The 18,997-nt window shown below is 46.9% G+C and overlaps 15 non-coding genes across 15 annotated transcripts; 10 read left to right on the forward strand and 5 right to left on the reverse strand.

The window, feature by feature from the left end:
* The first annotated feature begins 6,053 nt into the window (after positions 1 to 6,053).
* trnal-cag (transfer RNA leucine (anticodon CAG)) lies at positions 6,054 to 6,136 on the forward strand. The gene has a single exon. It is a non-coding gene; the product is annotated as a tRNA-Leu (tRNA).
* A 711-nt stretch (positions 6,137 to 6,847) lies between these two features.
* Positions 6,848 to 6,921, reverse strand: trnam-cau (transfer RNA methionine (anticodon CAU)). Its single transcript has one exon. It is a non-coding gene; the product is annotated as a tRNA-Met (tRNA).
* A 287-nt stretch (positions 6,922 to 7,208) lies between these two features.
* On the forward strand, positions 7,209 to 7,291 carry trnal-cag (transfer RNA leucine (anticodon CAG)). Its single transcript has one exon. It is a non-coding gene; the product is annotated as a tRNA-Leu (tRNA).
* A 700-nt stretch (positions 7,292 to 7,991) lies between these two features.
* trnam-cau (transfer RNA methionine (anticodon CAU)) lies at positions 7,992 to 8,065 on the reverse strand. Its single transcript has one exon. It is a non-coding gene; the product is annotated as a tRNA-Met (tRNA).
* A 287-nt stretch (positions 8,066 to 8,352) lies between these two features.
* Positions 8,353 to 8,435, forward strand: trnal-cag (transfer RNA leucine (anticodon CAG)). The gene has a single exon. It is a non-coding gene; the product is annotated as a tRNA-Leu (tRNA).
* A 1,064-nt stretch (positions 8,436 to 9,499) lies between these two features.
* trnal-cag (transfer RNA leucine (anticodon CAG)) lies at positions 9,500 to 9,582 on the forward strand. Its single transcript has one exon. It is a non-coding gene; the product is annotated as a tRNA-Leu (tRNA).
* Positions 9,583 to 10,282: 700 nt separating this feature from the next.
* trnam-cau (transfer RNA methionine (anticodon CAU)) lies at positions 10,283 to 10,356 on the reverse strand. The gene has a single exon. It is a non-coding gene; the product is annotated as a tRNA-Met (tRNA).
* Positions 10,357 to 10,643: 287 nt separating this feature from the next.
* Positions 10,644 to 10,726, forward strand: trnal-cag (transfer RNA leucine (anticodon CAG)). The gene has a single exon. It is a non-coding gene; the product is annotated as a tRNA-Leu (tRNA).
* A 2,187-nt stretch (positions 10,727 to 12,913) lies between these two features.
* On the forward strand, positions 12,914 to 12,996 carry trnal-cag (transfer RNA leucine (anticodon CAG)). Its single transcript has one exon. It is a non-coding gene; the product is annotated as a tRNA-Leu (tRNA).
* A 1,044-nt stretch (positions 12,997 to 14,040) lies between these two features.
* trnal-cag (transfer RNA leucine (anticodon CAG)) lies at positions 14,041 to 14,123 on the forward strand. Its single transcript has one exon. It is a non-coding gene; the product is annotated as a tRNA-Leu (tRNA).
* Positions 14,124 to 15,946: 1,823 nt separating this feature from the next.
* On the reverse strand, positions 15,947 to 16,020 carry trnam-cau (transfer RNA methionine (anticodon CAU)). Its single transcript has one exon. It is a non-coding gene; the product is annotated as a tRNA-Met (tRNA).
* A 287-nt stretch (positions 16,021 to 16,307) lies between these two features.
* Positions 16,308 to 16,390, forward strand: trnal-cag (transfer RNA leucine (anticodon CAG)). Its single transcript has one exon. It is a non-coding gene; the product is annotated as a tRNA-Leu (tRNA).
* Positions 16,391 to 17,443: 1,053 nt separating this feature from the next.
* On the forward strand, positions 17,444 to 17,526 carry trnal-cag (transfer RNA leucine (anticodon CAG)). The gene has a single exon. It is a non-coding gene; the product is annotated as a tRNA-Leu (tRNA).
* Positions 17,527 to 18,226: 700 nt separating this feature from the next.
* Positions 18,227 to 18,300, reverse strand: trnam-cau (transfer RNA methionine (anticodon CAU)). The gene has a single exon. It is a non-coding gene; the product is annotated as a tRNA-Met (tRNA).
* A 287-nt stretch (positions 18,301 to 18,587) lies between these two features.
* trnal-cag (transfer RNA leucine (anticodon CAG)) lies at positions 18,588 to 18,670 on the forward strand. Its single transcript has one exon. It is a non-coding gene; the product is annotated as a tRNA-Leu (tRNA).
* Positions 18,671 to 18,997: the final 327 nt, after the last annotated feature.

Consider the following 18,997-nt stretch of genomic DNA (forward strand, 5'->3'; position numbering starts at 1 on the left):
GCTTTAGAGGAGATAAATGTGAGAATTTGAGTGCCTCTGGTTAAGGAGAATAATCTGAGCACAGTGAGTGATGTAGCCGAGATCTCTTATGAAGCTTTAGAGGAGATAAATGTGAGAATGTGAGTGTCTCTATCTAAGGAGAATAATCTGAGCACAGTGAGTGATGTAGCCGAGATCTCTTATGAAGCTTTAGAGGAGATAAATGTGAGAATGTGAGTGTCTCTATCTAAGGAGAATAATCTGAGCACAGTGAGTGATGTAGCCGAGATCTCTTATGAAGCTTTAGAGGAGATAAATGTGAGAATGTGAGTGTCTCTATCTAAGGAGAATAATCTGAGCACAGTGAGTGATGTAGCTGAGATCTCTTATGAAGCTTTAGAGGAGATAAATGTGAGAATTTGAGTGTCTCTATCTAGGGAGAATAATCTGAGCACAGTGAGTGATGTAGCCGAGATCTCTTATGAAGCTTTAGAGGAGATAAATGTGAGAATGTGAGTGTCTCTATCTAAGGAGAATAATCTGAGCACAGTGAGTGATGTAGCCGAGATCTCTTATGAAGCTTTAGAGGAGATAAATGTGAGAATTTGAGTGTCTCTATCTAAGGAGAATAATCTGAGCACAGTGAGTGATGTAGCTGAGATCTCTTATAAAGATTTAGAGGAGATAAATGTGAGAATGTGATTGTCTCTATCTAAGGAGAATAATCTGAGCACAGTGAGTGATGTAGCCGAGATCTCTTATGAAGCTTTAGAGGAGATAAATGTGAGAATTTGAGTGTCTCTATCTAAGGAGAATAATCTGAGCACAGTGAGTGATGTAGCCGAGATCTCTTATGAAGCTTTAGAGGAGATAAATGTGAGAATTTGAGTGCCTCTGGTTAAGGAGAATAATCTGAGCACAGTGAGTGATGTAGCCGAGATCTCTTATGAAGCTTTAGAGGAGATAAATGTGAGAATGTGAGTGTCTCTATCTAAGGAGAATAATCTGAGCACAGTGAGGGATGTAGCTGAGATCTCTTATGAAGCTTTAGAGGAGATAAATGTGAGAATTTGAGTGCCTCTGGTTAAGGAGAATAATCTGAGCACAGTGAGTGATGTAGCTGAGATCTCTTATGAAGATTTAGAGGAGATAAATGTGAGAATTTGAGTGCCTCTGGTTAAGGAGAATAATCCGAGCGCAGTGAGTGATGTAGCTGAGATCTCTTATGAAGCTTTAGAGGAGATAAATGTGAGAATGTGAGTGTCTCTATCTAAGGAGAATAATCTGAGCACAGTGAGTGATGTAGCCGAGATCTCTTATGAAGCTTTAGAGGAGATAAATGTGAGAATTTGAGTGTCTCTATCTAAGGAGAATAATCTGAGCACAGTGAGTGATGTAGCTGAGATCTCTTATAAAGATTTAGAGGAGATAAATGTGAGAATGTGAGTGTCTCTATCTAAGGAGAATAATCTGAGCGCAGTGAGTGATGTAGCCGAGATCTCTTATGAAGCTTTAGAGGAGATAAATGTGAGAATTTGAGTGTCTCTATCTAAGGAGAATAATCTGAGCACAGTGAGTGATGTAGCTGAGATCTCTTATAAAGATTTAGAGGAGATAAATGTGAGAATGTGAGTGTCTCTATCTAAGGAGAATAATCTGAGCACAGTGAGTGATGTAGCTGAGATCTCTTATGAAGCTTTAGAGGAGATAAATGTGAGAATTTGAGTGCCTCTGGTTAAGGAGAATAATCTGAGCACAGTGAGTGATGTAGCTGAGATCTCTTATGAAGCTTTAGAGGAGATAAATGTGAGAATTTGAGTGTCTCTATCTAAGGAGAATAATCTGAGCACAGTGAGTGATGTATCTGAGATCTCTTATGAAGCTTTAGAGGAGATAAATGTGAGAATGTGAGTGTCTCTATCTAAGGAGAATAATCTGAGCACAGTGAGTGATGTAGCTGAGATCTCTTATGAAGCTTTAGAGGAGACAAACATGAAAGAATGTCATTTTTTGTCTCAGGAGAAACATGTGAGAAGCAGGAGACTTAGCCTTATGTCTCAGTTTGATGTTCACTTGATCTCATTTCTGTCTAGGAGAAAGATGTGAGTTGAGAAGGAGATCTCATGTTTGATTTTCCTTTCCTCTGGGGAGGTACGGCTTCTCTCCAGTGTGAGTTCTCATGTGCCTGTTAATGCTTCCTTGTTGACTGAAATGTTTTCCACACAGAGGGCATGTGTAGGGCTTTTCACCTGTGTGGACATTTATGTGGCTTTTGAGGGCTGCTTTTTTAGTGAAAGATTTTCCACACTCTTGGCAGGTGAAAGGCTTCTCTCCAGTGTGAATCCTCATGTGGACTTTAAGATTTCCATGTTCACTGAAATGTTTTCCACACTGTTGGCAGGAGAAAGGCTTTTCTCCAGTGTGAATCCTCAAGTGGACTATAAGGTTTCCATGTTGACTGAAACTCTTTCCACAATACTGGCAGGTGAAATGAGTTTTACTTGAAGTATTTTCTGTCTGAGGGCAACTAATTGATTCAGTTATAAAATACTGATCTTCATCTTGTATTTCATCTAGTACTTCACTCTCCATTCTCGGCACCATCAGTTCTAAAAAGAGACAAATACAAGTTAACCCCTGTTTAAAAGCAACAGTAGAACAGAGTGCAACAATGGCCCAGATCTGGCATTTATTCTGGAGTCACAGTCCTGCAGAGTAAAGCTCCAACACACCTCTAATAAGTTAACCTTGAAGACCATGATTCAGGTGTGTTCAGTTAGAATTGGAGTTAAACTCTGCAGAGCTGAGCTTGACACCCCAGTTTACATTTATAGAAAGTCTTGGATATGTGAAAACATCAAAATGTGTTCTACTGGGGATGTTTGAAGTGTTTGATGTTTGACTACTGTTTTAATTCCTCATTGAAAACTTGGAATCAAGGTTTTTTTTTTTTTTAAATGCAGCATTACATAGACGTAAAGGTATGCTTGGGATTTTGGGGGAAACTTCTGTAATTTTTAACTAAGATTAATAGTGTCATGTATGTAAACCACATTTGGGCAGCATGAAAATCACAATTGTGAGAGATTTGAGAAATGCACATTTCAGAACAAAAATTTACAGATAATGTACTCACACACTTGTCATCCAAGATGTTCATGTCCTTCTTTCTTCAGTCGTAAGGAAATTATGTTTTTTGAGTAAAGCATTCAGGATTTATATGGTTTGAACTTCTAAAATGCAGCTTCAAAGGGCTCTAAATGATCGCAGCCAAGGAAAGAAGGGTTTTATTTAGCAAACAATGTTATTTTCTAAAAAAAAAAAAAAAAATTACAATTTATATACTTTTTAACCTCAAAGTCTTGTCTAGCTCAGCAAGACAAGCATTTGAGATTAAAAAGTATATATCTGATCGTTTCGCTAGATAATAAACTTCTTCCTTGGCTGGGATCATTAAAAGCCCTTTGACGCCACATTTAAACTGCATTTTGGAAGTTCAAACTTGGGGGCACCATAGAAGTCCACTATATGGAGAGAAATCCTGAAATGTTTTCCTCAAAAAACATTTCTTTACGATTAAAGAAAGTAAGACATGAACAACAAAGCAGGAGGAAAGCAAACAAGATTACAAAAAAATCACTTGCCAACAGCAACCGAACTGAGAAAATGCACAGGCCAAAATATTGCTTACCAGCCATTAACCAGTATTTGGATTTTAAAAATCCCAAAACGCTCCAAACCCCCTTTTTCTGTTTCATTGTCAACAAACAATAATACAAAAATTGGGTGGGGGATGAGAAACATACAGTATCTCACAAAAGTAAGTACACCTCTTACATTTCAGCAACCATTTTAGTATATCTTCCCAAGGGATAATACTATAGAAATGAAACTTGGATATATTTTAGAGTAGTCAGTGTCCAGCTTGTATAGCAGGATAGATTTACTGTCCTCTAAAAATACAGCCATTATTGCCAAAATAGCTGGCAACAAAAGTGAGTACACCCTAAGTGATAACAGCAGTATGTTGTTTAGCCATGTAAAGCCACATGTCCTATTCATTATGTTTATGTTTTTGTCTGCTTGACTGTTCTGTGCATCAAGTGCAGAACCTGGCTTCAAAAAAAAAAAAAAAAAAAAAAAAACAGATGCATGAGTGCTGCCAGCTTTGCTTTAAAGGTTGCAGAAGTAAAAGGTCAGTTTGTCAGTGCTCACACCATACGCTGCACAGTGCTAAAAGTCAGTTTGCACAGGCGTCATCCCACATGAAAGCCTCTTCTGAAGCTGGCTCATAAGAAAGCCCGCAAACAGTTTGCTGAAGACAACCTGTCCATGAGCATGAATTACTGGAACCATGTTCTGCGGTCTGATGAGACTATAAGATCAACTCAGATGGTGTCCAGCATGTGTGGTGATGCCCTGGTTAAGAGTACCAAGAAAACTGTGTCTTGCCTACAGTCAAGCATGGTGGTGGTAGCATCATGGTCTGGGGCTGCATGAGTGCTGTTGGTTCTGGGGAGTTGCAGTTCATTGAGGGAAACATGGAGTCCATTATGTACTGTACATTCTGTAGCAGAACACGGTGCCTTCCCTCCAGAAACCAGGCAGATCGGCAGTTTTCCATGATAACGATCCCAATCACACCACCAAAATGATAGCCGCCTTGCTGAGGAAGCTGAAGGTGAATGAGTGGCCAAGTTTGTCTCCAGACCTGAACCCTGTGGGGCATCCTCAGATGGAAGGTAGAGAAGCACAATGTGTCTAATGTACTGCAGCTATGTGATGCCATTATATGGAAGAGGATCCCAGCAACAACCTGTGCAGCTCTGGTCAATTCCATGCCTTGCAGGATTAAGGCAGTGCTGGATAACAATGGTGCTAACATAAAATATTGACACTTTGGACACAGTTTTGACAAGTTCACTTAGGGTGTACTCACTTTTGTTGCCAGCTATTTTGACAATAATGGCTGTATGCTGAGTTATTTTCATAGGACAGTAAATCTATACTGCTATACAAGCTGCACACTGACTATAAAATATATCCAAGTTAAATTTCTATAGTATTATCCCTTAAGACAATATACTAAATTTGTGTGAGGGGTGTACTCACTTTTGTGGGACACTCTATAGCACTTGTTCTCAAACTGGGGTATGCGAGGTGACGGAAGGGAGTTGCCAAAAAAATGCTGAGCTTTGCCATTCATTTAGTTCTACCCCAATTTAAAGTAACATTAAAACAGAGCATGTATTTCTGACAAGCAAAATGCCGCTTTTATGCTGAAACAGGAAAATGGGAGTGCCGTAAACAATCAAAGACATCAAATTACCTCATCTCTTGCAGTCAAAACTGACTGTATCCATACCAGCAGTGTGCATATGATAGGATGCCTGCAAAGTATGCTACTTTATTCAGGTCATGAGGGGAGGCCTCAGCAAACTGACAGCTTATCACCCTGGACCCTCAGATTAAAACTCTGATGCTCTACCGACTGAGCTATCCGGGCCACCTGCATGACAGCAGAAAATGTGCATTCTCTGTCTGCTTACAGTTTGTGGCACTACAGGATGAAGGCCACAGACTATTAGGCTTGGTGTGTCCGGGCCTTTAGGTTTACGAAAGCTTGTCTTCCCAATGACATGTAATTTCATTTCATCGAATGCCAGCATTATACTAACCTCAAGAAAGCCTCACAAGGACACGGCCACATGTTACATGATTATGAATGCTATTACTGCATTCATTCAGCATTAGCCCAGCATCAACACTGAATTTCGATTACACTGTATATCAACGGTTGGTCTAGGACTGGGTGGGAGTCAGGGAATTTACCTGGAACCTCACAGTTTCTCACAAAACATCATGTCGCACGCCCTCCAGAGGAGCTGTGGCCTTTTGACTCGGGAGAAAAGGGACAATCAGGCGGAAGGGATCCTTCAGATTATGAGACTGACACGCTGCCCAACTGCGTCAATGAGGCCGGTGGGTTGACCGGTCTGAACAACGAAGAACTAGCTTCTCTGTCCTTGCCTGTAGGTGTAGCCGCAATGGGTCAGCTCCCACCACGCAGGCGGGTCAGGATGGCCGAGCGGTCTAAGGCGCTGCATTCAGGTCGCAGTCTCCCCTGGAGGCGTGGGTTCAAATCCCACTTCTGACAGACTTAAGTTTCGGCTACGGACAACAGCTACGGTCTTCAGCCGCAAGGCTGTAACTTTGCCAACTTTGCCTTGTGTCAGGGCATTAACTTTGCCAAAGCACCACATTTCAGTCGACGTCAGAATTAGTATAAAGTGGCAGTAACGCCGACGGGCGTTCCGATAAACTTGAGAATTACTCCGTTTTATCGTTTGTGCGACGTCACTCCTTCCCCGATACCAAGTTGCAGGCACTTTTAAAGAATGCCTTGAAAGACTATGTCAAGTCGTAATAGAATCGCGTCAATATTTCCTTAAGATGAAGGCAACATTGCTTTAAGGTTCACGAAAGCTTTCCTTCCCATTAATAGGGAATTTCATTTCCAATGCCAGCATGATATTACCCTTAAGAAAACCTCACAAGAACACCGCCACATGTTACATGAATACGACAGGGATGGTATTCCTGCATTCATTCAGCATTAGCCCAGCGTGAACACTGAATTTCGATTATATTGCATGTCAAAGGGTGGCCTAGGACTGAATGCAATGTCGCTGGATGTGATTTAGGGAATTTACCTGGAAACTCACAGTTTCTCCCGCAATGTCGTGTCGTCCACCCTTCACATGAGCTGTGGCCTTTTTCCCTCAGGCGAAGGAGACAAGCAGGCGGACGGGAACAGAGAAGCCCGCTCTGTCGTGTAAGCGCTCTCAGCTATCAAAAGGCACCACGCTGCCCCGTGTGAGGCTCAAACTCACGACCTTCAGATTATGAGACTGACGCGCTGCCTAACTGTGCCAACGAGGCCGGCGGGATGACTGGTCTGAAATGCGAAGCGCTAGCGTGTCGGTGCCTGCCTGCAGGGCGTAGATCCAAAAGCTGCGTTCAGGTCGCAGTCTCCTCTGGAGGTGTGGGTTCGAATCCCACTTTTCCGACAGAACTGTCCTTTGTCCTTTGGCTTCGGATAACAGCTACAGTCTTCAGCGCTTGGCAGAACATGTGGAGCTATATTTGAATCGAATCAACATTTCGTTAGGGATTCAGACCACAAGCTGGGTGTAGCCGCAACGGGTCAGCTCCCACCACGCAAGCGTGTCAGGATGGCCGAGCGGTCTAAGGCGCTGCGTTCAGGTCGCAGTCTCCCCTGGAGGCGTGGGTTCGAATCCCACTTCTGACAGACTTAAGTTTCTGCTACGGACAACAGCTACGGTCTTCAGCCGCAAGGCTGTAACTTTGCCAACTTTGCCTTGTGTCAGGGCATTAACTTTGCCAAAGCACCACATTTCAGTCGACGTCAGAATTAGTATAAAGTGGCAGTAACTTCCGTTAAACTTGAGAATTACTCCGTTTTATCGTTTGTGCGACGTCACTCCTTCCCCGATACCAAGTTGCAGGCACTTTTAAAGAATGCCTTGAAAGACTATGTCAAGTCGTAATAGAATCGAGTCAATATTTCCTTAAGATGAAGGCAACATTGCTTTAAGGTTCACGAAAGCTTGCCTTCCCATTAATAGGGAATTTCATTTCCAATGCCAGCATGATATTACCCTTAAGAAAACCTCACAAGAACACCGCCACATGTTACATGAATACGACAGGGATGGTATTCCTGCATTCATTCAGCATTAGCCCAGCGTGAACACTGAATTTCGATTATATTGCATGTCAAAGGGTGGCCTAGGACTGAATGCAATGTCGCTGGATGGTATTTAGGGAATTTACCTGGAAACTCACAGTTTCTCCCGCAATGTCGTGTCGTCCACCCTTCAGATGAGCTGTGGCCTTTTTCCCTCAGGCGAAGGAGACAAGCAGGCGGACGGGAACAGAGAAGCCCGCTCTGTCGTGTAAGCGCTCTCAGCTATCAAAAGGCACCACGCTGCCCCGTGTGAGGCTCGAACTCACGACCTTCAGATTATGAGACTGACGCGCTGCCTAACTGCGCCAACGAGGCCGGCGGGATGACCGGTCTGAAATGCGAAGCGCTAGCGTGTCGGTGCCTGCCTGCAGGGCGTAGATCCAAAAGCTGCGTTCAGGTCGCAGTCTCCTCTGGAGGTGTGGGTTCGAATCCCACTTTTCCGACAGAACTGTCCTTTGTCCTTTGGCTTCGGATAACAGCTACAGTCTTCAGCGCTTGGCAGAACATGTGGAGCTATATTTGAATCGAATCAACATTTCGTTAGGGATTCAGACCACAAGCTGGGTGTAGCCGCAACGGGTCAGCTACCGCCACGCAAGCGTGTCAGGATGGCCGAGCGGTCTAAGGCGCTGCGTTCAGGTCGCAGTCTCCCCTGGAGGCGTGGGTTCGAATCCCACTTCTGACGGACTTAAGTTTCGGCTACGGACAACATCTACGGTCTTCAGCCGCAAGGCTGTAACTTTGCCAACTTTGCCTTGTGTCAGGGCATTAACTTTGCCAAAGCACCACATTTCAGTCGACGTCAGAATTAGTATAAAGTGGCAGTAACGCCGACGGGCGTTCCGTTAAACTTGAGAATTACTCCGTTTTATCGTTTGTGCGACATCACTCCTTCCCCGATACCAAGTTGCAGGCACTTTTAAAGAATGCCTTGAAAGACTATGTCAAGTCGTAATAGAATCGAGTCAATATTTCCTTAAGATGAAGGCAACATTGCTTTAAGGTTCACGAAAGCTTGCCTTCCCATTAATAGGGAATTTCATTTCCAATGCCAGCATGATATTACCCTTAAGAAAACCTCACAAGAACACCGCCACATGTTACATGAATACGACAGGGATGGTATTCCTGCATTCATTCAGCATTAGCCCAGCGTGAACACTGAATTTCGATTATATTGCATGTCAAAGGGTGGCCTAGGACTGAATGCAATGTCGCTGGATGGTATTTAGGGAATTTACCTGGAAACTCACAGTTTCTCCCGCAATGTCGTGTCGTCCACCCTTCAGATGAGCTGTGGCCTTTTTCCCTCAGGCGAAGGAGACAAGCAGGCGGACGGGAACAGAGAAGCCCGCTCTGTCGTGTAAGCGCTCTCAGCTATCAAAAGGCACCACGCTGCCCCGTGTGAGGCACGACCTTCAGATTATGAGACTGACGCGCTGCCTAACTGCGCCAACGAGGCCGGCGGGATGACCGGTCTGAAATGCGAAGCGCTAGCGTGTCGGTGCCTGCCTGCAGGGCGTAGATCCAAAAGCTGCGTTCAGGTCGCAGTCTCCTCTGGAGGTGTGGGTGCGAATCCCACTTTTCCGACAGAACTGTCCTTTGTCCTTTGGCTTCGGATAACAGCTACAGTCTTCAGCGCTTGGCAGAACATGTGGAGCTATATTTGAATCGAATCAACATTTCGTTAGGGATTGAGACCACAAGCTGGGTGTAGCCGCAACGGGTCAGCTCCCACCACGCAAGCGTGTCAGGATGGCCGAGCGGTCTAAGGCGCTGCGTTCAGGTCGCAGTCTCCCCTGGAGGCGTGGGTTCGAATCCCACTTCTGACAGACTTAAGTTTCTGCTACGGACAACAGCTACGGTCTTCAGCCGCAAGGCTGTAACTTTGCCAACTTTGCCTTGTGTCAGGGCATTAACTTTGCCAAAGCACCACATTTCAGTCGACGTCAGAATTAGTATAAAGTGGCAGTAACTTCCGTTAAACTTGAGAATTACTCCGTTTTATCGTTTGTGCGACGTCACTCCTTCCCCGATACCAAGTTGCAGGCACTTTTAAAGAATGCCTTGAAAGACTATGTCAAGTCGTAATAGAATCGAGTCAATATTTCCTTAAGATGAAGGCAACATTGCTTTAAGGTTCACGAAAGCTTGCCTTCCCATTAATAGGGAATTTCATTTCCAATGCCAGCATGATATTACCCTTAAGAAAACCTCACAAGAACACCGCCACATGTTACATGAATATGACAGGGATGGTATTCCTGCATTCATTCAGCATTAGCCCAGCGTGAACACTGAATTTAGATTATATTGCATGTCAAAGGGTGGCCTAGGACTGAATGCAATGTCGCTGGATGGTATTTAGGGAATTTACCTGGAAACTCACAGTTTCTCCCGCAATGTCGTGTCGTCCACCCTTCAGATGAGCTGTGGCCTTTTTCCCTCAGGCGAAGGAGACAAGCAGGCGGACGGGAACAGAGAAGCCCGCTCTGTCGTGTAAGCGCTCTCAGCTATCAAAAGGCACCACGCTGCCCCGTGTGAGGCTCGAACTCACGACCTTCAGATTATGAGACTGACGCGCTGCCTAACTGCGCCAACGAGGCCGGCGGGATGACCGGTCTGAAATGCGAAGCGCTAGCGTGTCGGTGCCTGCCTGCAGGGCGTAGATCCAAAAGCTGCGTTCAGGTCGCAGTCTCCTCTGGAGGTGTGGGTTCGAATCCCACTTTTCCGACAGAACTGTCCTTTGTCCTTTGGCTTCGGATAACAGCTACAGTCTTCAGCGCTTGGCAGAACATGTGGAGCTATATTTGAATCGAATCAACATTTCGTTAGGGATTCAGACCACAAGCTGGGTGTAGCCGCAACGGGTCAGCTCCCACCACGCAAGCGTGTCAGGATGGCCGAGCGGTCTAAGGCGCTGCGTTCAGGTCGCAGTCTCCCCTGGAGGCGTGGGTTCGAATCCCACTTCTGACAGACTTAAGTTTCGGCTACGGACAACATCTACGGTCTTCAGCCGCAAGGCTGTAACTTTGCCAACTTTGCCTTGTGTCAGGGCATTAACTTTGCCAAAGCACCACATTTCAGTCGACGTCAGAATTAGTATAAAGTGGCAGTAACGCCAACGGGCGTTCCGTTAAACTTGAGAATTACTCCGTTTTATCGTTTGTGCGACATCACTCCTTCCCCGATACCAAGTTGCAGGCACTTTTAAAGAATGCCTTGAAAGACTATGTCAAGTCGTAATAGAATCGAGTCAATATTTCCTTAAGATGAAGGCAACATTGCTTTAAGGTTCACGAAAGCTTGCCTTCCCATTAATAGGGAATTTCATTTCCAATGCCAGCATGATATTACCCTTAAGAAAACCTCACAAGAACACCGCCACATGTTACATGAATACGACAGGGATGGTATTCCTGCATTCATTCAGCATTAGCCCAGCGTGAACACTGAATTTCGATTATATTGCATGTCAAAGGGTGGCCTAGGACTGAATGCAATGTCGCTGGATGGTATTTAGGGAATTTACCTGGAAACTCACAGTTTCTCCCGCAATGTCGTGTCGTCCACCCTTCAGATGAGCTGTGGCCTTTTTCCCTCAGGCGAAGGAGACAAGCAGGCGGACGGGAACAGAGAAGCCCGCTCTGTCGTGTAAGCGCTCTCAGCTATCAAAAGGCACCACGCTGCCCCGTGTGAGGCACGACCTTCAGATTATGAGACTGACGCGCTGCCTAACTGCGCCAACGAGGCCGACGGGATGACCGGTCTGAAATGCGAAGCGCTAGCGTGTCGGTGCCTGCCTGCAGGGCGTAGATCCAAAAGCTGCGTTCAGGTCGCAGTCTCCTCTGGAGGTGTGGGTGCGAATCCCACTTTTCCGACAGAACTGTCCTTTGTCCTTTGGCTTCGGATAACAGCTACAGTCTTCAGCGCTTGGCAGAACATGTGGAGCTATGTTTGAATCGAATCAACATTTCGTTAGGGATTCAGACCACAAGCTGGGTGTAGCCGCAACGGGTCAGGATGGCCGAGCGGTCTAAGGCGCTGCTTTCAGATCGCAGTCTCCCCTGGAGGCGTTGGTTCGAATCCCTCTTCTGACAGACTTAAGTTTCGGCTACAGACAACAGCTACGGTCTTCAGCCGCAAGGCTGTAACTTTGCCAACTTTGCCTTGTGTCAGGGCATTAACTTTGCCAAAGCACCACATTTCAGTCGACGTCAGAATTAGTATAAAGTGGCAGTAACGCCGACGGGCGTTCCGTTAAACTTGAGAATTACTCCTTGTATCGTTTGTGCGACGTCACTCCTTCCCCGATACCAAGTTGCAGGCACTTTTAAAGAATGCCTTGAAAGACTATGTCAAGTCGTAATAGAATCGAGTCAATATTTCCTTAAGATGAAGGCAACATTGCTTTAAGGTTCACGAAAGCTTGCCTTCCCATTAATAGGGAATTTCATTTCCAATGCCAGCATGATATTACCCTTAAGAAAACCTCACAAGAACACCGCCACATGTTACATGAATACGACAGGGATGGTATTCCTGCATTCATTCAGCATTAGCCCAGCGTGAACACTGAATTTCGATTATATTGCATGTCAAAGGGTGGCCTAGGACTGAATGCAATGTCGCTGGATGGTATTTAGGGAATTTACCTGGAAACTCACAGTTTCTCCCGCAATGTCGTGTCGTCCACCCTTCAGATGAGCTGTGGCCTTTTTCCCTCAGGCGAAGGAGACAAGCAGGCGGACGGGAACAGAGAAGCCCGCTCTGTCGTGTAAGCGCTCTCAGCTATCAAAAGGCACCACGCTGCCCCGTGTGAGGCACGACCTTCAGATTATGAGACTGACGCGCTGCCTAACTGCGCCAACGAGGCCGGCGGGATGACCGGTCTGAAATGCGAAGCGCTAGCGTGTCGGTGCCTGCCTGCAGGGCGTAGATCCAAAAGCTGCGTTCAGGTCGCAGTCTCCTCTGGAGGTGTGGGTGCGAATCCCACTTTTCCGACAGAACTGTCCTTTGTCCTTTGGCTTCGGATAACAGCTACAGTCTTCAGCGCTTGGCAGAACATGTGGAGCTATATTTGAATCGAATCAACATTTCGTTAGGGATTCAGACCACAAGCTGGGTGTAGCCGTAACGGGTCAGCTCCCACCACGCAAGCGTGTCAGGATGGCCGAGCGGTCTAAGGCGCTGCGTTCAGGTCGCAGTCTCCCCTGGAGGCGTGGGTTCGAATCCCACTTCTGACAGACTTAAGTTTCTGCTACGGACAACAGCTACGGTCTTCAGCCGCAAGGCTGTAACTTTGCCTTGTGTCAGGGCATTAACTTTGCCAAAGCACCACATTTCAGTCGACGTCAGAATTAGTATAAAGTGGCAGTAACTTCCGTTAAACTTGAGAATTACTCCGTTTTATCGTTTGTGCGACGTCACTCCTTCCCCGATACCAAGTTGCAGGCACTTTTAAAGAATGCCTTGAAAGACTATGTCAAGTCGTAATAGAATCGAGTCAATATTTCCTTAAGATGAAGGCAACATTGCTTTAAGGTTCACGAAAGCTTGCCTTCCCATTAATAGGGAATTTCATTTCCAATGCCAGCATGATATTACCCTTAAGAAAACCTCACAAGAACACCGCCACATGTTACATGAATACGACAGGGATGGTATTCCTGCATTCATTCAGCATTAGCCCAGCGTGAACACTGAATTTCGATTATATTGCATGTCAAAGGGTGGCCTAGGACTGAATGCAATGTCGCTGGATGGTATTTAGGGAATTTACCTGGAAACTCACAGTTTCTCCCGCAATGTCGTGTCGTCCACCCTTCAGATGAGCTGTGGCCTTTTTCCCTCAGGCGAAGGAGACAAGCAGGCGGACGGGAACAGAGAAGCCCGCTCTGTCGTGTAAGCGCTCTCAGCTATCAAAAGGCACCACGCTGCCCCGTGTGAGGCACGACCTTCAGATTATGAGACTGACGCGCTGCCTAACTGCGCCAACGAGGCCGGCGGGATGACCGGTCTGAAATGCGAAGCGCTAGCGTGTCGGTGCCTGCCTGCAGGGCGTAGATCCAAAAGCTGCGTTCAGGTCGCAGTCTCCTCTGGAGGTGTGGGTGCGAATCCCACTTTTCCGACAGAACTGTCCTTTGTCCTTTGGCTTCGGATAACAGCTACAGTCTTCAGCGCTTGGCAGAACATGTGGAGCTATATTTGAATCGAATCAACATTTCGTTAGGGATTCAGACCACAAGCTGGGTGTAGCCGCAACGGGTCAGCTCCCACCACGCAAGCGTGTCAGGATGGCCGAGCGGTCTAAGGCGCTGCGTTCAGGTCGCAGTCTCCCCTGGAGGCGTGGGTTCGAATCCCACTTCTGACAGACTTAAGTTTCTGCTACGGACAACAGCTACGGTCTTCAGCCGCAAGGCTGTAACTTTGCCAACTTTGCCTTGTGTCAGGGCATTAACTTTGCCAAAGCACCACATTTCAGTCGACGTCAGAATTAGTATAAAGTGGCAGTAACTTCCGTTAAACTTGAGAATTACTCCGTTTTATCGTTTGTGCGACGTCACTCCTTCCCCGATACCAAGTTGCAGGCACTTTTAAAGAATGCCTTGAAAGACTATGTCAAGTCGTAATAGAATCGAGTCAATATTTCCTTAAGATGAAGGCAACATTGCTTTAAGGTTCACGAAAGCTTGCCTTCCCATTAATAGGGAATTTCATTTCCAATGCCAGCATGATATTACCCTTAAGAAAACCTCACAAGAACACCGCCACATGTTACATGAATACGACAGGGATGGTATTCCTGCATTCATTCAGCATTAGCCCAGCGTGAACACTGAATTTCGATTATATTGCATGTCAAAGGGTGGCCTAGGACTGAATGCAATGTCGCTGGATGGTATTTAGGGAATTTACCTGGAAACTCACAGTTTCTCCCGCAATGTCGTGTCGTCCACCCTTCAGATGAGCTGTGGCCTTTTTCCCTCAGGCGAAGGAGACAAGCAGGCGGACGGGAACAGAGAAGCCCGCTCTGTCGTGTAAGCGCTCTCAGCTATCAAAAGGCACCACGCTGCCCCGTGTGAGGCACGACCTTCAGATTATGAGACTGACGCGCTGCCTAACTGCGCCAACGAGGCCGACGGGATGACCGGTCTGAAATGCGAAGCGCTAGCGTGTCGGTGCCTGCCTGCAGGGCGTAGATCCAAAAGCTGCGTTCAGGTCGCAGTCTCCTCTGGAGGTGTGGGTGCGAATCCCACTTTTCCGACAGAACTGTCCTTTGTCCTTTGGCTTCGGATAACAGCTACAGTCTTCAGCGCTTGGCAGAACATGTGGAGCTATGTTTGAATCGAATCAACATTTCGTTAGGGATTCAGACCACAAGCTGGGTGTAGCCGCAACGGGTCAGGATGGCCGAGCGGTCTAAGGCGCTGCTTTCAGATCGCAGTCTCCCCTGGAGGCGTTGGTTCGAATCCCTCTTCTGACAGACTTAAGTTTCGGCTACAGACAACAGCTACGGTCTTCAGCCGCAAGGCTGTAACTTTGCCAACTTTGCCTTGTGTCAGGGCATTAACTTTGCCAAAGCACCACATTTCAGTCGACGTCAGAATTAGTATAAAGTGGCAGTAACGCCGACGGGCGTTCCGTTAAACTTGAGAATTACTCCTTGTATCGTTTGTGCGACGTCACTCCTTCCCCGATACCAAGTTGCAGGCACTTTTAAAGAATGCCTTGAAAGACTATGTCAAGTCGTAATAGAATCGAGTCAATATTTCCTTAAGATGAAGGCAACATTGCTTTAAGGTTCACGAAAGCTTGCCTTCCCATTAATAGGGAATTTCATTTCCAATGCCAGCATGATATTACCCTTAAGAAAACCTCACAAGAACACCGCCACATGTTACATGAATACGACAGGGATGGTATTCCTGCATTCATTCAGCATTAGCCCAGCGTGAACACTGAATTTCGATTATATTGCATGTCAAAGGGTGGCCTAGGACTGAATGCAATGTCGCTGGATGGTATTTAGGGAATTTACCTGGAAACTCACAGTTTCTCCCGCAATGTCGCGTCGTCCACCCTTCAGATGAGCTGTGGCCTTTTTCCCTCAGGCGAAGGAGACAAGCAGGCGGACGGGAACAGAGAAGCCCGCTCTGTCGTGTAAGCGCTCTCAGCTATCAAAAGGCACCACGCTGCCCCGTGTGAGGCTCGAACTCACGACCTTCAGATTATGAGACTGACGCGCTGCCTAACTGCGCCAACGAGGCCGGCGGGATGACCGGTCTGAAATGCGAAGCGCTAGCGTGTCGGTGCCTGCCTGCAGGGCGTAGATCCAAAAGCTGCGTTCAGGTCGCAGTCTCCTCTGGAGGTGTGGGTGCGAATCCCACTTTTCCGACAGAACTGTCCTTTGTCCTTTGGCTTCGGATAACAGCTACAGTCTTCAGCGCTTGGCAGAACATGTGGAGCTATATTTGAATCGAATCAACATTTCGTTAGGGATTCAGACCACAAGCTGGGTGTAGCCGCAACGGGTCAGCTCCCACCACGCAAGCGTGTCAGGTTGGCCGAGCGGTCTAAGGCGCTGCGTTCAGGTCGCAGTCTCCCCTGGAGGCGTGGGTTCGAATCCCACTTCTGACAGACTTAAGTTTCTGCTACGGACAACAGCTACGGTCTTCAGCCGCAAGGCTGTAACTTTGCCAACTTTGCCTTGTGTCAGGGCATTAACTTTGCCAAAGCACCACATTTCAGTCGACGTCAGAATTAGTATAAAGTGGCAGTAACTTCCGTTAAACTTGAGAATTACTCCGTTTTATCGTTTGTGCGACGTCACTCCTTCCCCGATACCAAGTTGCAGGCACTTTTAAAGAATGCCTTGAAAGACTATGTCAAGTCGTAATAGAATCGAGTCAATATTTCCTTAAGATGAAGGCAACATTGCTTTAAGGTTCACGAAAGCTTGCCTTCCCATTAATAGGGAATTTCATTTCCAATGCCAGCATGATATTACCCTTAAGAAAACCTCACAAGAACACCGCCACATGTTACATGAATACGACAGGGATGGTATTCCTGCATTCCTTCAGCATTAGCCCAGCGTGAACACTGAATTTCGATTATATTGCATGTCAAAGGGTGGCCTAGGACTGAATGCAATGTCGCTGGATGGTATTTAGGGAATTTACCTGGAAACTCACAGTTTCTCCCGCAATGTCGTGTCGTCCACCCTTCAGATGAGCTGTGGCCTTTTTCCCTCAGGCGAAGGAGACAAGCCGGCGGACGGGAACAGAGAAGCCTGCTCTGTCGTGTAAGCGTTCTCAGCTATCAAAAGGCACCACGCTGCCCCGTGTGAGGCACGACCTTCAGATTATGAGACTGACGCGCTGCCTAACTGCGCCAACGAGGCCGGCGGGATGACCGGTCTGAAATGCGAAGCGCTAGCGTGTCGGTGCCTGCCTGCAGGGCGTAGATCCAAAAGCTGCGTTCAGGTCGCAGTCTCCTCTGGAGGTGTGGGTGCGAATCCCACTTTTCCGACAGAACTGTCCTTTGTCCTTTGGCTTCGGATAACAGCTACAGTCTTCAGCGCTTGGCAGAACATGTGGAGCTATATTTGAATCGAATCAACATTTCGTTAGGGATTCAGACCACAAGCTGGGTGTAGCCGCAACGGGTCAGCTCCCACCACGCAAGCGTGTCAGGATGGCCGAGCGGTCTAAGGCGCTGCGTTCAGGTCGCAGTCTCCCCTGGAGGCGTGGGTTCGAATCCCACTTCTGACAGACTTAAGTTTCTGCTACGGACAACAGCTACGGTCTTCAGCCGCAAGGCTGTAACTTTGCCAACTTTGCCTTGTGTCAGGGCATTAACTTTGCCAAAGCACCACATTTCAGTCGACGTCAGAATTAGTATAAAGTGGCAGTAACTTCCGTTAAACTTGAGAATTACTCCGTTTTATCGTTTGTGCGACGTCACTCCTTCCCCGATACCAAGTTGCAGGCACTTTTAAAGAATGCCTTGAAAGACTATGTCAAGTCGTAATAGAATTGAGTCAATATTTCCTTAAGATGAAGGCAACATTGCTTTAAGGTTCACGAAAGCTTGCCTTCCCATTAATAGGGAATTTCATTTCCAATGCCAGCATGATATTACCCTTAAGAAAACCTCACAAGAACACCGCCACATGTTACATGAATACGACAGGGATGGTATTCCTGCATTCATTCAGCATTAGCCCAGCGTGAACACTGAATTTCGATTATATTGCATGTCAAAGGGTGGCCTAGGACTGAATGCAATGTCGCTGGATGGTATTTAGGGAATTTACCTGGAAACTCACAGTTTCTCCCGCAATGTCGTGTCGTCCACCCTTCAGATGAGCTGTGGCCTTTTTCCCTCAGGCGAAGGAGACAAGCAGGCGGACGGGAACAGAGAAGCCCGCTCTGTCGTGTAAGCGCTCTCAGCTATCAAAAGGCACCACGCTGCCCCGTGTGAGGCTCGAACTCACGACCTTCAGATTATGAGACTGACGCGCTGCCTAACTGCGCCAACGAGGCCGGCGGGATGACCGGTCTGAAATGCGAAGCGCTAGCGTGTCGGTGCCTGCCTGCAGGGCGTAGATCCAAAAGCTGCGTTCAGGTCGCAGTCTCCTCTGGAGGTGTGGGTTCGAATCCCACTTTTCCGACAGAACTGTCCTTTGTCCTTTGGCTTCGGATAACAGCTACAGTCTTCAGCGCTTGGCAGAACATGTGGAGCTATATTTGAATCGAATCAACATTTCGTTAGGGATTCAGACCACAAGCTGGGTGTAGCCGCAACGGGTCAGCTACCGCCACGCAAGCGTGTCAGGATGGCCGAGCGGTCTAAGGCGCTGCGTTCAGGTCGCAGTCTCCCCTGGAGGCGTGGGTTCGAATCCCACTTCTGACAGACTTAAGTTTCGGCTACGGACAACATCTACGGTCTTCAGCCGCAAGGCTGTAACTTTGCCAACTTTGCCTTGTGTCAGGGCATTAACTTTGCCAAAGCACCACATTTCAGTCGACGTCAGAATTAGTATAAAGTGGCAGTAACGCCGACGGGCGTTCCGTTAAACTTGAGAATTACTCCGTTTTATCGTTTGTGCGACATCACTCCTTCCCCGATACCAAGTTGCAGGCACTTTTAAAGAATGCCTTGAAAGACTATGTCAAGTCGTAATAGAATCGAGTCAATATTTCCTTAAGATGAAGGCAACATTGCTTTAAGGTTCACGAA

The sequence above is a fragment of the Garra rufa genome, chromosome 23 (assembly GCF_049309525.1).
Source record: "Garra rufa chromosome 23, GarRuf1.0, whole genome shotgun sequence".
NCBI classification, from domain to species: Eukaryota; Metazoa; Chordata; class Actinopteri; order Cypriniformes; family Cyprinidae; genus Garra; species Garra rufa.